General features: G+C 38.5%; 1 protein-coding gene across 1 annotated transcript in view; it reads left to right on the forward strand.

The window, feature by feature from the left end:
• The first annotated feature begins 506 nt into the window (after window positions 1-506).
• tbc1d24 (TBC1 domain family, member 24) overlaps window positions 507-18,650 on the forward strand; it is a 39,865-nt gene continuing 21,721 nt past the window's right edge. Inside the window, exons 1-5 of the mRNA XM_020524430.2 lie at window positions 507-938; window positions 3,927-3,986; window positions 5,165-5,283; window positions 14,864-15,000; window positions 18,492-18,621. The gene's annotated coding sequence lies outside the window, so the exon portion shown is untranslated. The remainder of the gene's footprint in view (window positions 939-3,926; window positions 3,987-5,164; window positions 5,284-14,863; window positions 15,001-18,491; window positions 18,622-18,650) is intronic.

An 18,650-nucleotide genomic window follows, 5' to 3' on the forward strand; every position in this document is an offset into this window, starting at 1 on the left:
ACCACTCAAGGTTACAAAAGAAGCTCCACAATTTCCGTTGGAATTATTAGTAGCCTCATGTCTTCATAGCCCCCTATGTTGTATTCTTTAACAAAGTAGATCATTCTCTCCATATCTCCCTTTACCTATTAAGAATTTTTCAAGGCTTCTCTTGTCCTAAAGAGTATACCAAGGATTTTGGTCTATTTTCTTTTTCAAAAAACTGCCGTAGTGAGAGTAAGCGTTATTCTTTTAGTCGAAGGTTGAAATTTGGAAGTGAGCAGCATTTGAAAAATTAAAATTAATTCAGTTAATGTCAACAGATATCTTGCGCCTGCGCACAGGCGACAGGGGACCCTACGGGCGCATGCGTGTTGCCTGCGCCGTCGGTGGGACATCGAGGGACAGGCGGCGTCGGCGTCGGTGGCGGTGAGTGACAGACGGTGAGGACCGGACACTGGGAAGCCCGAATGATCTGTTCGCAGTTACACAGTGTCAGTTTGCTTGCGGTACGTTTAAATGTGAGTATCGCCCATTTCGGTTGATGAAGAGATGCGCCCTCACCCTCTGCCCTCCTGAGACCCGGAGCTTGAGCCCCCCGAGGCAGTTGGCGACGCTCCACCCGTCTTGGTGCAAAATGCTGAATTGGAGCAAGGACCTTACCAGATTTTTTTTTGCATTAAGACTGCATTGTAAATTGACAAATGCAAATTGACAATTGCTGCTTGTAGCAGCCTGGGTTTTGCTTGCACTGTTGTCAGTTGCTTGGAATTAGACTTCATTTTTGTGTTGGAAAATGTGGATATTCTCATTTCACTGCGTGTTCAGTTAGGACATTGGATTTTCGTTCATGTTTCAGGTCTTGTAACAAATTGCAAAGCGAAGCCTTCAACGTTTGAAACCGTTTAGTATGGTTTGAGGGCGTTTTGAAATGTTGTAAAACGGATGCCCTTATTCAAGTAAATAATCAACAACACTTTTAAGTTTATGGAGATGTAATGTTCACGTTATCTGTGTAACTTAGAGACAAAAATTGGTTGTCCGAACTTGTGTCACAACATTCCTGTCACTTCGGGTATCATTTATTATGTAACACCGACTGTGTTTGTAAAGCAAGAGGAAGAAGAACAGGAAATTGCTGCTAACTTAACAGGGGGAGGAATCAACTTTTTGTGCTAAGTGTCATTTTAATAAATCAAGTCCAGAACGTTATTACTGAGAAATGCCTATCTTTCTGAGGGAATTGACTGCTTATTGAACCATAAATTTAACAGCTCCTGCTGTGGATTCGAATAATCTCTCTCTCTCTCGTTCCCCCGCCCAATACGCGAGGGCACCCTGCAAAGTGCTAAATATTGAGGCTCCATTTTTCCTTCATTCACAACAATCGTTGCTAAACTCAAAATGCTGACGAAAATGACTTTTTAAAAAATTTGTTTATTTACAGCTAAGGCAGTCTAAGCAGTTCAAACTTTTTTTGCCAAAGAGCAAATTTAACTGTGACTCGGATTTGAGTCTTTCAGCAGCTGTCCTTCAGTAATCATTCCTTAATACAAGGAGAAGGCAGCTACACAAGTATTATCTGCCAGCTCCAGTAAACACCATAATGGTATTATACTTCATAAACCTTTAAATTTAAGCATGATTTATACGTGGTACAAGCTTGACTCCATGATTGTCTCTAATTCTAAATTATAATGCTGCTCATTCAGTAGAACTCATCAGTACTGTGGAAACTTTGCATTGTTATGATGTAACACTGGCAAACTGAACTATGCTCAAGCCATTAGGTGGTGGGACCCTTGGTCGCTGAATGTCAAAATGTGCACTACACAGAATTGTTTGTTTATTTTTATATGTACTGATCCTCTGCCATTGTTCTGAGTGCTAGCCTCTTAAAAACTTGAGGTCATCTAGAATACTAACATTTTTATCAAAACTCGCTCTTAATCCCTGTTACTGTCATCCATGTCTCAAAAATGCCTCAAAATTCAAACTCTAAAATTTATTTTCGGATCCTTCCAAGACTTTGATCATCACCAATTCTGTTATTGTTCCAGTTCTATAAGCCTCTGAGATCTCTTGTGCTCCTTCAGTTGTGGGTTCCTGACCATCCCCAAACTTATTTTCTCCATCATATTATTCAGCTTGTAGTCTTTTAGATTGGAGAGAACTGACTGTGTTTGTGATTATAAAATATCCTGGTTTTCCGAAAGCAAACGCTGACCATTAATAATATGTTAAATAAGTTTTTTTTTAAATTTGGTTCTTGTATCTAATTTCCCAAAATCCAAATGGAAGTTAAGCTAGTAATGATGAAACCTATTCTTCAGTCTCTAATGTGACATTATATTCAGTACATGGTCAATATATGTCATTAAATTTTTATTTGGCCTTTTATTGTTACTGGGTTGTCCCATTTGAGGATGTTGGATATAGCATTAGTTCTGACAGTGATGCATTGGAGCAGGAGTAGGCTTTTCAGCCCTCTTTTTAAAAAAAAAACTTACAGCTTCTTACTCTTGTTTGCTTTTTTAAGCTTATGAATTTTTGTCATTTCTAACACCAAATTATTCTAACTCAGAAGCTGAGTGAGCTATCTCAGCTGATGAGCACTTGGTTGATGTAATCTGTGCAAGGTGCCCTTTTATACCCTCCCCTCAGTAAACTAATATCATAGTAGTACAATTCATTGATGTGCCTTCCTTAATATGTTATTGAATGAAATGCAAGTGATCTAAGTAACACATTCTTGGTGGTTCAGAAACAACAAACCTAGCTTGTGTAGAGCAGGGTGTGACAACCCAAATTCAACATGCATCTGTACTTAAGTTACTAGTGCTGACCCTTAACTTTTCTTTTGCCAATGTCCTATTTCCTTTCCAGCCCCCCTGAAAATGCAGGAACCAATAAAATTTAGATTTTGTGGTTATTTTTAAAATTTGAACGTCTTATACAGTATATTTAGTGCCCTATTTTGTTCCACCTGAGACTGGATATTAAAATATGAATTGTTTTGGTGTGCCTTGCATGTTTTCTACTAAGCCACATCTCTGCAGCAAAGGCTTTTGGCTGTTTTGCAAAGTATGTTCCAATACCCTCCCTCCTCTTGTCAAATAGCATATTTCTTGTGTCAGAAAGACTCAACTCAGTTTGAGATAGTAGGAACTGCCGATGCTGGAGTCTGAGATAACAAGGTGTGGAGCTGGATAAACACAGCAGGTTAGGCAGCATCAGAGGAGCGGTAAAGCTGATGTTTCAGGTCTGGACCCTTCTTCGGAAATGGGGGAAGGGAAGGGGGCTCTGAAATAAATAGAGAGAGGGGGAGGCGATGATAGAAGGTGGATAGTGGAGCAGGTAGGTGGAGAGAAAACGGACAGTTCGAGGAGGCGGGGATGAAGCCAGTACAGGTAAGTGTAGGTAGGGAGTTGGGATGGGGGTTGGTCAGTGACGAGGGAGGAGTGGGTAGCTGGGAAGGAAGACAGACAGGTCAAGGAGGCGGGGATGAGGCGAGTAGGTAGGAAGTGGGGGTGGAGGTTGGTCAGTGAGGTGGGAGAAAAAACAGACAGGTCAAGGAGGCGGGGACGAGAGGGGGGCTGGTCTTGGGATGAGGTCGGGAGTGGGGAGATTTTTAAGCTAGTTTGCTGTGCAGAAGTCTGATTTGTAATGCAGTGCACTTCTTTCTACTTGAACAGAGACATACAATGCCTGTAGCAAAAGAAATCTTATTAAATAAGTAACACCGAGCATACTCCTAGAACTTTCACAATATAACCACCCCAACATTCAACTTCCCTATCCACTCTGTCAAACAGTATAATTTCCCATTTTCAAAACCTTTTTTAAAAAAAGAATTGTATCACTATAGTTTTTTCCATGACCACCAAACATCTGAGTGATTTAAAGCTAACAAAGTTCTTTTGAAGTTTGTCATTGTTGTCATGCAGGAAATGTGACAAGCAGTTTGTGAAAGGATTCTTCCACAACAACAATGTGATACTGATCAGGTAATTGTTTTTCAGATGTTAATTGTGGAATAAATATTGGCCACAACACACAGAACTTCATGTAGTGCCATAGGATCAGTTATGTCCACTTGACAAGCCAGATGACTTCAGTTTAATATCTCATCTAAAAACACAGCTGCTCTGATACTGCAGCACTCTTTAAGCACTGCAGTATCAGCCTTGATTTTGTGCCCTGGAATGGGACTTGAATTAGGAAACTTCTGATTAAGACGAGAGTGCTACCAACTAGGCCAGGGCTGACAGTTAAAGTGTTTGAAGAAAAATTATCGTCCTTATTGGTTCAAGTAGTTTGCTTGCAACAACACCCTGGAAATTAATGTTTAATTCCTGAAAACTCTTGAAGGATTGGTCACCCAATCAGAACGTTTGTTTTTGTTCTAAATTACGTCATAAGTCTACATTCTTTCTGATTGCAGTTTTCTTTGTAGAAGAATAGAATTGAAAAGTGAAGTGTTGGTAAACCTCTATCAAATATTAGATTTTTAAATTTATTCACAGATCATGGACAATGCTTGTCCTTAACTGCCTTTAAGATAGTGGTGAGTGACTTTTTTTGACTACTAGGCCATTTCTGAAGACAGTTAAGAGTCGACCATATTACTGTATCTGTGAAGTCACACTTACCCAGATAAAGTAAGGATGGCTAATTTGCATTCTTCAGGACATACCATATGGTTTTTTAAGATAATTTGTTACTTTTGTGGTTATAAAGCCTCTGCTGTGGGCTTTTAACTAACTCTCAGCGATTGGCCGAGGCCTCTGGATTACTGATATGTAGTAGTCACTATGCTATCATCCTGGCACTTGGATACCATGTGTAGTCTGGTTGCCATGTTATACTAAAGGTTAGAGCAGCACTGGAAGGCCACAAGACTAGATGATTCTAGAATGAAGTTATACTGTTTGGGGAGAATGAACAGGCTGTGTAACCTTAAAAGAAGTTTTTAATATTGTAAAACATTTCCACTTGTGAGGAAAAACAAAATTAGAGGCCAATAAGGATGTCACCTTGAAATCAAGAGAAATTCAAAACAGCCTTCCTTGAGAATGTGGAACTTACTACTACAGAAAGTGGTTGGATCAAATCATACAGTTAGATTTAAGGGAAAGCTGGATTTAACCTTCTGTTTCTTTCTTGCATGTGTTATGTGGATAAGGTTAAATGGCCGAGGATACAAAGAGACGTGAGGGCCCCATCAAGATCAACATGGGCTAATCAGACTGATTGACCTATCCCTGCAGTGGATGATGTAATTCCCTGTCAAGTGATCATAAGGTCTGTGCTTCATCTTCAAAGGGATTGGCTTCAGGTCATTGTTCGAGATCCCTGCTTTTATCCCAGTCACATGCTACCTAATTGTTGGCATTCTTCTGGTTTAAGCATGTAGGTGAAGAGAAAGTGCTAATACACTTAAGGACTTCTTAAAAACCTTTTCAGCGACAGGATGTGAGCATCACTGATTAGGTCAGCATTTACTGTCCATCACTTAATTCCCTTGAAGAATTCTGGTTCCTATTTATGTTCATTGAAACTTGGAATATCTTGTGGATTGGTATCCATAATGTTGAATTGTTCCTTAAGCATGCATTTGTATTATTCTGGAAGAATAATTAATTTTGATTCTCTTGCCTAGCATTTTAATCCATCGGAAAAAGGAGGTGGTGCGGTCTTCCTATCCATTTGTGTCTCCCCTCCCTTGTAACTCCATTGTTCAAGAAAGTTAGGAGAGAAGGCAAAAATAATAGACCTGTTGGTCTGACATCTGTTATGGAGTAGTTCTTTGAACATATAGTTGAGGAAAAGTGATTGACCACTTAGAAATTTGAGCTGATTGGAAAAAGAAGACCAGTATTGTTTTGTAAAGGATAGGTCATGCTCATCAAAGCTATTGTCATTTTTTTCAGGTAGTAACTAAGGCAGGAGGAGAAAATTCCTACGGGTGTAGTTTATATAAATTTCCGTAAAATATTCAAAGTTCTATTTGAGAAACTTGGCTAAAATTAAAGCTCAGCTGATTAGGCAGTAGGAGACAGTTGAAATAATATGAAGAGTGCTTGAATTGGTGTCTCAAGTATCTGTAACTTTAATTATTTGCTTTATTATGTTAAAAAAAATTTCAGTCCTGAACATGCTCAACAACTGAGCTTCCAATTCCCACCAGGACAGAGAATTCCAAAAATTATCTATTGTTTGAGTGAAAACAAGTCAGACAAAGTATTCTTCTGCATCCACCCTGCTTTGCAGTGGAAGAATTTTGTATATTTGAAAGAGACCATGTCTCATTCTTCTAATCTCCAGAGAATAAACATTCAATTATTTAATCTTACCTCCTTAGGCAGTCCTTCTATCCCAGGAATTTATTGCAGTCCCTCTACTATAAGTATATTTCTCCTCGGGTAAAGATACCAAAGTTGCACATAATATCCCAAGTGTGGCCTTACCAGGCTCTATATAACTGCAGTAAGAAATGTTGATTCCTATGCTCAAGTCATCTGTAATAAAGGCCAACATACTATTTGTCTTAATATGCTGTACCTGCATGTTTAATTTTGAGAATCATGAGCAAGGACATAGAAGTTCCATTAAAGTTCAACCCTTCCTAGCCTCTGACTATATTCTATATTTATGTTTTTCCTACAAAGTGGATAACCTCTCAATTGTTTTTTTGTTCATGGCTTGTTGGTACTGTTAGTTAGGCCAACATTTATTGCTTCTTGTTGCCCCAGAGAAGGTGGTGGCGAACTGCTTTTGTGAACCATTGCAATCCTTAGGTTTTAACAGCAATCACACTGTTATTAGGAAGCGAGTTCCAGGATTGTGACCTAATGACAGTGAATCAGTTTCAAGTGAAAATGATGTGTGGCTTGGAGGGGAACTTACATGTGAGGTTGCTGGGTAGAGAGACAAATGCAGAGGAATGTGTTCTAGAGGTTGGGGCCTAGTCAGCTGAAGGCAGGGCCATAATAGTGGAGCTGTTAAAGTCCAAAACATTCCAAGAGATTACAATAAGACCAGCACAGGCATCTTGTAGGGATAAGGACCAGAAGACATGACACTTGGGGAACTGCATAGCTGGGGAGGGATTTGCAAACAAGGATATGAGTTTTAAAATTCATACAAAATGCTATTTAATGTCAAAATATTACTTGACCAGTATCAGAAGAAGGCCAGCAAGCGCAGGTGTAATAAGTAAATGGGAGGTAGCAAGAGTTAAGATGGGCAACAAAATTTTGGATGATCTAAAGTTTAGAAAGACAGATATTCAAGTATTCTTAGAACAGAGATTAATAACATTGTTTTATGCTCCTGTCTGCACTATTCACACCATGTCTTTGATAAATTAAGTGGACAAAACTGTGGTTGATGCATTTCAATCCAGGTTTTTGTTGAGCAATCCATTTTGGAATATTAAAAAGGGCAGATCAAAGTATATTTTAAGTGGTGTAAACCTGGGAGCTGTGGAATTCCAGAGATTTAGATATTCAAGTACATGTGGAACAAAGTTGAAGGACAAAATAGCCTACTCCTGTGTTTCTACGGATGAAGATGCCCTGGACAAGAGGACATAATCTTAAAGTCAGAGTCAAGCAATTTAGAAGAAAAGAAAGCATCTCTGCATACAAAGGTTGTTGGATGTGTGGAACCACAGCAAGAGATCATTGCTAACACAGTTAATAATTTTAAATCTGCGGTTTTTTTTTTCCCCTAACTGAGAATATTAAGCAAGAAGGACTCAAATCAGTTGGATGAAGTTGGGATGCTGAATGGCCTTGTCTTGTTACATTGTTCCTGACTGAACTTGAGTTATATCACTGTGCAGTGTAGCATACTGGTAAGAAAACATGTTCCCTTTGAGGCTGGATTTGGGGAGAGGATGAGTTAATAGGCTATAACGTAAGGATAGACAACATGATATTCTGCCTACTCTTCTATTATGTCATTAGTACTTGGACCACACAAATAAAATTGGTGCTGGGATTGCACAGCAGGCCAGACCACGTTTATAAAGAGTAGTGTAGGTTTCGTAGTTCACTTGTAATGGTGAATTACTTCTAAACAGCTGCATGCGGATCTTCAAAGAAGGAACCCACTCAACACATCAGGTTTATCTCTTTCAAGCTCAAATTCGAGCAGATTTTGTTTGGGACCATTTGAGACATCAGAAATTATAATGCAGATCACAAGGATGTTGCTAGCGCAGGGAAGCACAAATATAAGGAAATTTTGAAATATTGTGTTTTAGAGTCATACAGCAGGGAAACAGACTATTCAGTCCAACTTGTCCATGCCGACCAAGTTTTCCCACTTGCCTATGTTTGGCCTGTATCCCTCTAAACCTTTCCTATTCTTGTACCTGTCCAAATATCTTTTAAATGTTGTAACTGTATTTGCATCTACCACTTCCTCTGGCAGTTCATTCCATATACGAATCACACTCTGTGTGAAGTAGTTGCCCCAGGTTCCTTTTAAATCTTCCTGCTCTCATCTTAAAAATAAGCTGTCTTATTTTGAACTTCCCTAGGAGAAGGACCTTTGCTATTCACCTTATCTCTGCCACTGATGGTTTTGTAAACCTCTGTAAAGTCACCCCTCAACCTCCTTCACTCCAGGGAAATAAGTCTCGGCCTGTCCAGCCTCTCCTTTTGACTCAAGCTCTCCAGTGCCAGCAATATCCTTGTAAATCTTTTCTGAACCTTCTCCAATTTAATAATATCTTTCCTATAGCAGGGTGACTAGAAATGTACACGGTACTCCAAAGTGGCCTCACAAACGTCTTGTACAACCTCAACATGACATCCCAACTCCTGTACTCAATGGTCTTGGCAATGAAGGCAAGTGTGCTGAGCACATTTTTAACCACCTTGTCTACCTGCTACACAACTTTGAAAGAACTACGTACCTGAGCCCCTAGATCTCTCTGTTCAACAGCATTATCCAGGGCGCTACCATAAAATGTATAAATACTATCCTTGTTTGTCTTACCAAAATGCAATATCTTGCATTTATCCATGTTGAAGAACATGGTACTTCCCTGCGACTCTGAACACACGCAGAATTGTAGGTCAGACCCCACAACTTTGGTGAGTTCCTTCCAGAAATGGTCCTTTAAATTCTGTTAGCAAGGAGATGAAAACAGCACAAAGTCTTCTTCTTTGATCATCATCCAGTAAATCATGTTAAAAATAGTCATCGTCATACAGAATGGAAACAGACCCTTCAGTCTAACTCGTCCATGCTGACCAGAGATCCCGATCTGAATTAGTTCCATTTGGCCCATATCCCTCCAAATACTACTTATTCATGTACCCATCCAGATGCCTTTTAAATGTTGTAAATGTGCTCACCTCCATCATTTCCTCTGGTAGCTCATTCCATACATGCACCACCCAGTGCATGTAAAAGGGAATCCCTCAGGTTCCAATTTAAATCTGTCACCTTAAACCTATGCCCTCTGGTTTGGAAACATCACCTCAGCCTCTGCTCAAGGGGTGAAAAAACCCCAGCTTATTCAGCCTGTAGCTATAACTCAAACAGAGATAGTAAGAACTGGTGATGCTGGAGTCTGAGTTCCTCTAGCTCCACACTGTGTTACCTATAACTCAAACTGTCCAGACCCAACAACATCCTTATGAATGTTTTATTTAATGCCTGCGAACCATGGCCTGGATTTTCGATTGGGCAGACAGTTATCATGGCATCTTAGATAGGAGTTGTACTTGGGAACCTATGCAAGCCCAACATAGCATACTCCAAACAAATTGCCTGGATTATTGAATTTTCTATTGGGCATTTCTTATACGCATGGAACATTCCAAAAGTCTCCATTTAAATTTTGTTGGAGCTGAGGAGATTGCCAGTTGATTTGACAGCAGTCTTCAAAATTTGGAATAGATGTGACAGAATAGATAGGAATGTAGTGAATAGAAGACTGATTCCAGTGGTTAAGAGATCCATGAGAGAGTTCAAATACAAGCTGTAAGATTTTTACAGCTAACATTTTACAGGAGAAACTATTCTCCTCCTACACAGTAGTGAGATTGTCGAATACACCACTGAAGTTAGTGTTTGGCAGAAACCGGGAATTAAAGATACTAAAGGTCAGATTATAAGGATGATTGAAGGAAAGTGCAATAAAATGATATAGGAATAGGCATGTGGGTTTAAGGATACTCTGGTGGATAAGCATCAACCAATGGTTGTGCCTAATTGCTTGTTTCTATTTGGTAATTGCTATAGCAATTTTATACTTTTAAAAAAAATCATTCGCTGAACATGTAGGCGAGAAGATAACATGCTTTGACAAAACTTAGTTACAAACAGGGATCAAAATAAGCTTTCTGACTTGAGGGCTACAGTTTGATTTTCAGGGGCAACCTGTTCATTCCCTCCAATTCATTCATTAAATGGTGCTGTTTCGTAGTAACAGTACCTTCTTTGAATTGACATGAAGTATTTGGACATGCTCACAGCAGACAGAAAAATCAATATCCTCAATATCAACTTCCATTTAACATAAAACCATATCCTACAAAGAGAGCATTAATTTCCTGGGCATTACAATATTAAATGAGTACAAGGTAACAGACCTGAGTTAACAGAAAATATTTTCAAAATAGTTGACACTTCTACACATGAGCCTTCACCCTAAACACTTTCAACAGAATGAAGAGGACGCAGCCAACGTGTTTCCATTGTACATGCATGATGCTGGAACATTTTAGCAAGACCATTCCAACCCTATTTACTGCATTTTGGATTTCAATCCCAAACTTAAATTTAATAATTGCCAGTGTTCATTACAGTTGGACCCACTGCATGTTTACCAAATAAAGTAAGTCCTGACTGCAAGCAGGCCCACACTAGACATTTCACATTCATTTGCAAATATTACCTATCTTAGTGTTTTGAGGTTTTCTTGGATTGCTGTTAGCTAAGTATTCATTTGCTGTCCAGTTCAAAACCTTTTTTTTCTCTTCTTTGTAGTCTCCCTGTGCTGCCATAACCCTCTTGCAACCCATTCTTCTACTACTCCAACCATCTTGCTGCGTCATCTTCGACGACATACAAATGTGGTACCTCATTCTGTGTTCTCATCACTTGTACTGCCCACTCCAGCCTCCTCACTCCTTTTGGGAGTCCCGGCATATCTTACCCATTGGTCGTTCTTGCTCGCCTGCTCTCTTGTTCTCTCTACAAAACACTTCTTGCGTGGCTACAGACCTTCCATTCTGACTTTTCTTTCATTTCAGTTTTGCCTTTGATTAAAATCACCAATGTTGATATCTTTGACAGTAACCATATATAATTTTAACAATATTAACAAATTCCTTTATAGTGTAAATATAATGTTAGATTAAAAAAACCACAATCAACCCCCAGCCAATCTGTACAAAATAGTATACTGCATGAAGCAGATAGCATTCTAACTTCTGCTTTTGTTCTTTGCCATGGGAATCATAAGTATTATTTTTGCTGTTTTCGACTTGATAAACAAATATAAGATATGTTAAATGGTTCTTAAAAACAGCTGCCATTCTTGCAGTGTAATCATGGTCTCCTTTACAACAGTCTGCACAGGATTTGTTCTGTATACCTTCCTGGTGTACTGCCAGAAATTAATCAGCCAGTGAGCTTGCTGAGTAACCTAATTGAGCCTAGATACCCTTAGCTAAGCTTCCATTTTATGCTTGTATGTACCTAAGTTCCCATGCAGTTATTTATGTCTAAAACCATTATTTAATATTCATCCTGAATTAACCAGAGAGAATACACTGTTAACGTTTGTGTTAAAAGCACTATATTGCATTGTAATTGGTTTTATGGGCTAGATTAGTTATATGCGAGGTTGTAGTACAACCAATTTACCCAAGGTCAGAACCTCCGTATGATGCAGTAAGGTATTTGCACCATGACCCAATGAACAAGTAATGCTGTATTGCAGTAACCTAGTTTTGTGCAGCTTCTTTAAATAATGATTTGTTGGAGTTTGACATTGGAGATGAGTGTTAAAATGTGCAGTTGAATTTTTAAATATTGTGTTTTAATGTTGTTTTGCTGATTGGTAACCAAGTACAAGCCAGGAAATGTGATGTACTGTTCTTAAACTAAGTTTTCCAATTAAATAAAATAATGTTTGGCAGCAAAATTGTGATTGGAAACCGAGTTGGCCATAATCCTGGTTTAAAAATATGGGGAAAGAAATAAAAGCACTGGAAGCATTCAGTACTTCTGTTAATGTTTCTGATGGAAGCATTTCAAATGAGTAGCCTTCAGAATTGCAAAATGTGATGGGCATATTGTGGTCAAAAGTAGGAAGGGAGAACATGCAGGAGAAGCTTGAATAAAATTATTTTCTCAGTTAAGGCAGTGTGGCTGAATGGCTGACAGCAAGGGGTGATGAGTCAGTGGGTGTTAGCTGCTGGGGGACTTATGGGATAAGTATTGAGACAGCTGCTTGTAATATTGGTAAATAAAATTCAGGATAGAATGTTTTCTAAGCTGCAGTTTGTAGCTGACACCATCACTTCCATTTTTCTAAGCCTCCCATTCCTCGTCATTTACATATCCCTTTGTTATATTTATATCGTGATGCCCCTCCCTGTTACTTGGCTGTGATCTGTTGGATCACTTCACTTACTCTCATTGATCATAAAATCCCTACAGTACAGAAAGAGGCTGTTTGGGTTCTACTGACCCTTCAAGCGCATCGCACCCAGATACCCCACCCCATAACCCTGTATTTACTACTTGTGCATCATCACCCATTTGTGTCAGCCACAGTTTGTTTGGTAGCATGCTTACCTTAGGATCATCGATTCCCACTTCAGAACATGAGCACAAAAAAAAAACAAGGCTTACACTCTAGTTCAGTACGAAGAGTATTGCACAGTTGAAGATTTTTTTTTGAATGAGCTGTCAAACCAAGGCCCCATGTGCCTGTTGGGATCCCATGGAACTGTTTTAAAGAAGAGCAGGGAAGTTGTCCTCTATCCAGGCCACTGTTTATGCCTTGGTCAACATTATGAAGAACAGATTATAGTATCTGATTGTCATCATATTTTTGTGGGAGTTTGCTGAATATAAGTTAGCTGCTGCATTTCCTACTATAGAATGGTAATTATTCTTCAAAAGTACTAGCTTTGTGATTGTGATAGAAGAACTGTGGCAGTTGAGCCACACTACTTGGCCAGTTGCACCATAATTCAGTCACCCAAATAACCAATTGATTCCCTTTTATACGACAGTTATTTCTGCTATAACGCGATATTGTTTTCTTGTGTTACTTCACGCTTTAGAAAATCGTGTTATAGGGAAATCGTTATGTGTACAGCAGAAAGTTCATGTTATCCAAACAGCATCCACTATTCATCAATCGCATTACAGCCAATTTGTATTAACGAAACACATGTAATAGCAGAAATACCTGTATAATCCAGAATAAATGAAAGTTTCACCAGATTTTAAAAAAAAATGAACTCCAAATAATCTATTTATTATAACACATCTGATTCTTAAAATAAGTGACAAACATTAGTTAGCATCTAAACTATAATGCAGAATAAGAACAATATACCTTCAATCACAAAAACAAAGACGCAGTCCATAAAAGACAATGCTATCTGCAGAGATGATATAATTTGATTTCTTACAGTCCACCAGGTTTCCTGCTGATGAAATCAAATTGCTGACAGCTATAGAGTGATAGAAGGTCTTCAGTTTGGATTGAAATCAAACTGGATCTGAGTCTTTGGAAACTCCACAGTTCAGGGTCTATAAAGTAGTCCAAAATAGCAATCTTGTGAAACCATCAGCTCCTAGGGCTTCTTTCTTACTGGCCTTTTAGTTTACTTTTCTTTTTTAAAGACCAAAGTCCAGGAACTGATGCAAGAAAATCATCAGCACAGAGGCTTCCACAGCCTTAAAGCCAGGATTTTCAGCATTTAAGGACCACAAACTCTGTCTGTTATTTCCCTGAAAGCTTTCTTTTCCCTGTGATTACTTTATGTATACAACAGGTAAGCCATAACGCACATTAAACTGTTGACTTTATTTATAAAAAAAAAGTAAAACCCTTTCAAATCCAGAAAATCCCCAAATAGTTCCATATCTTGCAGCTTTGTCACGTATTCCTTAAATGTAAATATGTATCCCCAACACTTAATTGGCTGTAACGAGCTTTGACACATTTAGTGGTCATACAAAACGCAAGTCTTTATTGCTGTTAGCTTGCCATCGTGTGCTAACTACATTTCATTGTATCCCTTACAAACTGATGATCTGGACCAGCTATAAGCTGCTTTTACCAAAGGTTAGTGAGGGAAACCTTGGAAGTTTCAAATAAACCTCTCCAAATTAATTGGAGTTCATTTCCTCCTCTGTATCTCTAAGAATTTGAGTCCATCATTCGGATCTGAATAGGAAGTTTATTTGCCAATTTAGTTAACTGGTTTTGCCCTGCATAGAGAAGGTAATTCCCTTCAATCAAAGTTGTACCATGATTGAGAATAGCAAAACTATTTAGAATTTGAGGAGTGAATAGCGTTAGCTCATTCTACAAATCTACAATTTCTACAAACTGAGAGAATGAAATTATCAGCGAGTTGAATAATTTGCAAATCACACATTCATTATGCATAAAAAATCCTATTATAGATGAACTTATATATCTCATCCTAAAACTGTAATAAATTTTTCCGCAAAATGTGTTTTTTGTGTTGTTGAAACTGATATGATGACATAGACTGCATGTTTACACAATAACTTGGCCCTAAAGTTCCTGAAGCCCTAAGGGTTTACTTGGTTCATATCTGGGTTTGTTGTGGGCTAGAATCATTTTATTTTTATTCTTTTCAAGGCACGTGGTTATAACTGGCAAGACAAGCATTTGACCATCCCTGATTTCCCTTGAACTTCGCTGTCTGGCCATTTCAAACTGTGGTTAACAGTCCATCTCAATCCTGTGAGTCGAGAGTCACTGGTAGGCTAGACAAGGTGAGGACGACAGATTTGCTTCTCTGAAGAGTGTTAGTAATCCAGATTGATTGCTGTAAGAACCTATGATAGTTTAACTAATTACATTGTAATTCAGTTCACTATTCTGGACTATAAAGCTAGGCATCTGCCCTGGTTGGAATTGAAGTCCCAGAGCCTCTGGATTACTTGTGCAGTGACATTACACTGCACCACCACTTTTCCTCATTCTATGGTTAGTCACAGCTCTAATATAATTGAATCATGCAATCACCGTGGTGGTGGTTGGTGAACTAGATTGAACTTGAATAAAATAACGTGCAGATGCTGAAAATTTGAAACAAAAACAGAAATTCATGTAGAACCTCAACAGGTCTGGCAGCATCTGTGAAGAGAGAAAGAGTTAACTGTTTCAAATCTAGTGACCCTTCTTCAAAACAGATTGAACTTAATCTCATTGTGTTCTTAAATTCCTGTGTGCACGAGGTAGAGAGTACTTTGAGTTGTTGAGCAGACAAGGAAAGGCATGTTACATTCTATACCAGGACAATTAAATTTGGAGACCGAGTAAGCTGGACTGTTTTTGCACACTAGCTTATAGCTGTCAAAGTTCTGCAACAGCTTACTTGCCTCTTCCTGCTGTCAGGATTAAACTGCAGCTGAACTGCCTCTACTAACAGAAATGGTTGCGAAATCATCCTGTATCCTTGCAGTTATCATCCTGCTGTATTTTTAACTTACATTTGTGATCTTAACAGTTGGATTGATCCACCTAAACGCTTTGGCAATTAACAGTATTAGATCCATTGTTATCTAAAATTATTTCACTTGTCTCAGGAAGTAATGGTACTAATGGTTCCAACCAGCATGTTTACACCTTTTGGTTACAGGCTTTACGTTTTTGCATCTAGAATGACTTAGCAGTAAAACCTAAAGAAAATCCAACACTAAGTCACAATTGCCAAATCAGATTGTAGAATTTTCACATTCTTGTGTTGTTCAGGAGCTCCGAAAGGACATTTGATGGGCTTAAAATAGTTATGAAATAGTTAAAGCATTAAGTGCATCCCCGTGTTTTAAAATGTAACTGCTTAAAGGTTAAGTACTTTAAGTAGTGTTTTCTTCATCTGACAGTTTAAACTGGTGAGTGCTTTGTCATAGTTTTGTTAGAAGCTGAGCTCAATTTGGTTCAGGTCATTGACTGCAGCACCATCATTCACCAGCAGCACATTGTGGCTGCAGTGTGTGCATGAGGTAAAACGTAGCCAGCTGTTAACGTGACTTAACAGCATTTTAAAAACTAAAATTAATTTAACCTCTGAATTTTAATCCACAAAAGAATAGCTCCCCCTTCAGGATCAGTGACTCAGTGGACCATAGAAAAAGGGTCTCGACCCGAAACGTCAGCTTTCCTGCTCCTCTGCTGCTTGGCCTGCTGTGTTCATCCGACTACATCTTGTTAACTCAGTGGACCTTTTTTTTTTCAAAAAAAAAATGCCTTGCTCAAGATATGTAAAATTGTTAATTCATTAGTGATAACTGATTCAACTTTGCAGATGAATCTAAAACTACAAACTATGAATAACTATGAGATGTATAAATGTACTCGATAGGAAAATGGAACTTTTTTTTATTCCATGGTTTGAATATGAACTTAGTTGCCACGGAAAAGGGTTGAAGCAAACAAATTTGCTTCTCAAAAAAACCTAACAAGTACATGAGAAAAAAGGGCTTGAAAGATATGCTCTGAAGTTAAGATACGTTAGATGGCTTGGGAGGAAAGCTGTACAGAGTATAGAGATCAGCATAAACTGGTTGGACTGAATGACCTGTTTCTGTAATGTATATTGTGTGTGAAGTAACCAAGTCATTGTTGGCAGTACCTCAAATATACAGCCTCCACCATACAATGGCAGCAGGTGCACAGGAACATTATTACTTTCTTGTCTCGCATCTTTCTGACTTGAATATAATGTTCCTGTTCCTTGTGTATTGCTTGGTCACAATTCTGGGGCTGACTCCCAAACAACGCCATGGAGGGACTTCACTACATGGACCGCACCACTACCCTGGGACATTTAGGGAAAGACAGTAATTCATGGCCATGCAGGTGATGCCCACAGCGCAGTTTCTTTTTAAAACAAAGTGATTTAAATTGTGCTTTGATATAATTGTGTTTTTATTCTGCGTTCAACACAGATTGTTGTGTATGGATCTGAAAGGGTTAATACTGAGTTATGCCATAAGCGCTGACTACTATGGTAATGACTTTTAGCTTTGTGGGTAGAACAACTTAGGATCTAGAAGAGTGAGACCTAACAATTGGTCCTCTTCGAGTGTCTACAGCAATGTCTGTCTATTATTGTTCTTTGTAACTAATTGCAAATTTGTAATAAACTATACTTTTTTAAGTACAAAAGACTCTTCTGGCTAGACCAGGAAAAGATTTTCTTCTACCACACCAGGCCAAGCAAGCCCTTTAGTTTCCTATACTTAGAAGGCTCTTCATTAGCAGCAGCTCATACAGCATTGAGAGTTGACGTGCCCATACGCATTGATAATCCCAGATTAGATATACATTCCATTGTATAACTTACAAAATACAACTTTAACATTCTTTGTGTCAGAAGGGTTGACCTACCTCAGCTCTGTGTGAAAGAGGTACAGCATGTCCTGTTGAATAGGGTCATAATCCATTGATCTTGGAGCTGCAGAATATCTGTTATGGTGTATGATGTGCCAAATGTACAACATGTACTCATCAAGCTCTCATATGGATTGTTCCAGACACCATAAACTGTGCTAAAGTGCCAGGTCTTTATTATTTGCTTTACTGATTTTTATTTTGTATATTTTTTCTGTTCTTTCAAATTCACTTCATCAAAATCAAACTTATTTTCTTCTATTTGGTACCTGCTTTCACATGGCTTTGTTCATAACTGATTTTGATTAGCAATTGCAGTCTGCATTGCTGTCACTGTCAATTATTTCTTGGGTCACTTTATGCACTGCAGATATTCCACCATTTCATTTTTTTTTTATAAACATGGAGAAGCACAGCAAATAGAGAAGAAGGGTTCAGGAGGTAGTTGTAGAGCTGAATGAGGTTTGAGATGGAATAGTTCAAGTCATGATAGGATTTAAGTATAACTTAAACTCTGAGTTTGAGGCCTAGGTAAGAATAGTAGTGATATGGAAGAAGTGTTTGATGTGGGGAAGAGTGCACAGTTTTGGATGAACTGAAGCTTACGGAGGGCAGAGTTTAGGACTTGTGAATATAGTTGGATTGGTTGCGGTCAGGATCGCTCTCGTGCTACCCAAACGTATTGTGCAAAAATGATGGGTATATGTTTTCTTGTACTGCAGATTTTGTGTTTTCAGGTTAAAATAATCATACTAAATTATTGTAGGTGCAGTCTGGATCTCCAAGTATTTAATGAAATATAAAGTCTGCATTAAATATGCTCAAGGACTTCCTATTAATTTTATTCCAAATGATTTTACTTACACAGGTAATCTGCTCACTTTGGGTTTCTCAGTTTTGAAGCAAGTGCTTTCATTGGATAGAAGTTAACAGCAGTTAACAACTGCCAGCAATTAAATGTCCTGCATGGGAAAATTGGGCAATTGGATTGGATACTGGTGAGTGCTTTTGTATTGAACTCTGTACT

This window comes from Rhincodon typus, chromosome 21 (assembly GCF_021869965.1).
Source record: "Rhincodon typus isolate 14 chromosome 21, sRhiTyp1.1, whole genome shotgun sequence".
NCBI lineage: Eukaryota > Metazoa > Chordata > Chondrichthyes > Orectolobiformes > Rhincodontidae > Rhincodon > Rhincodon typus.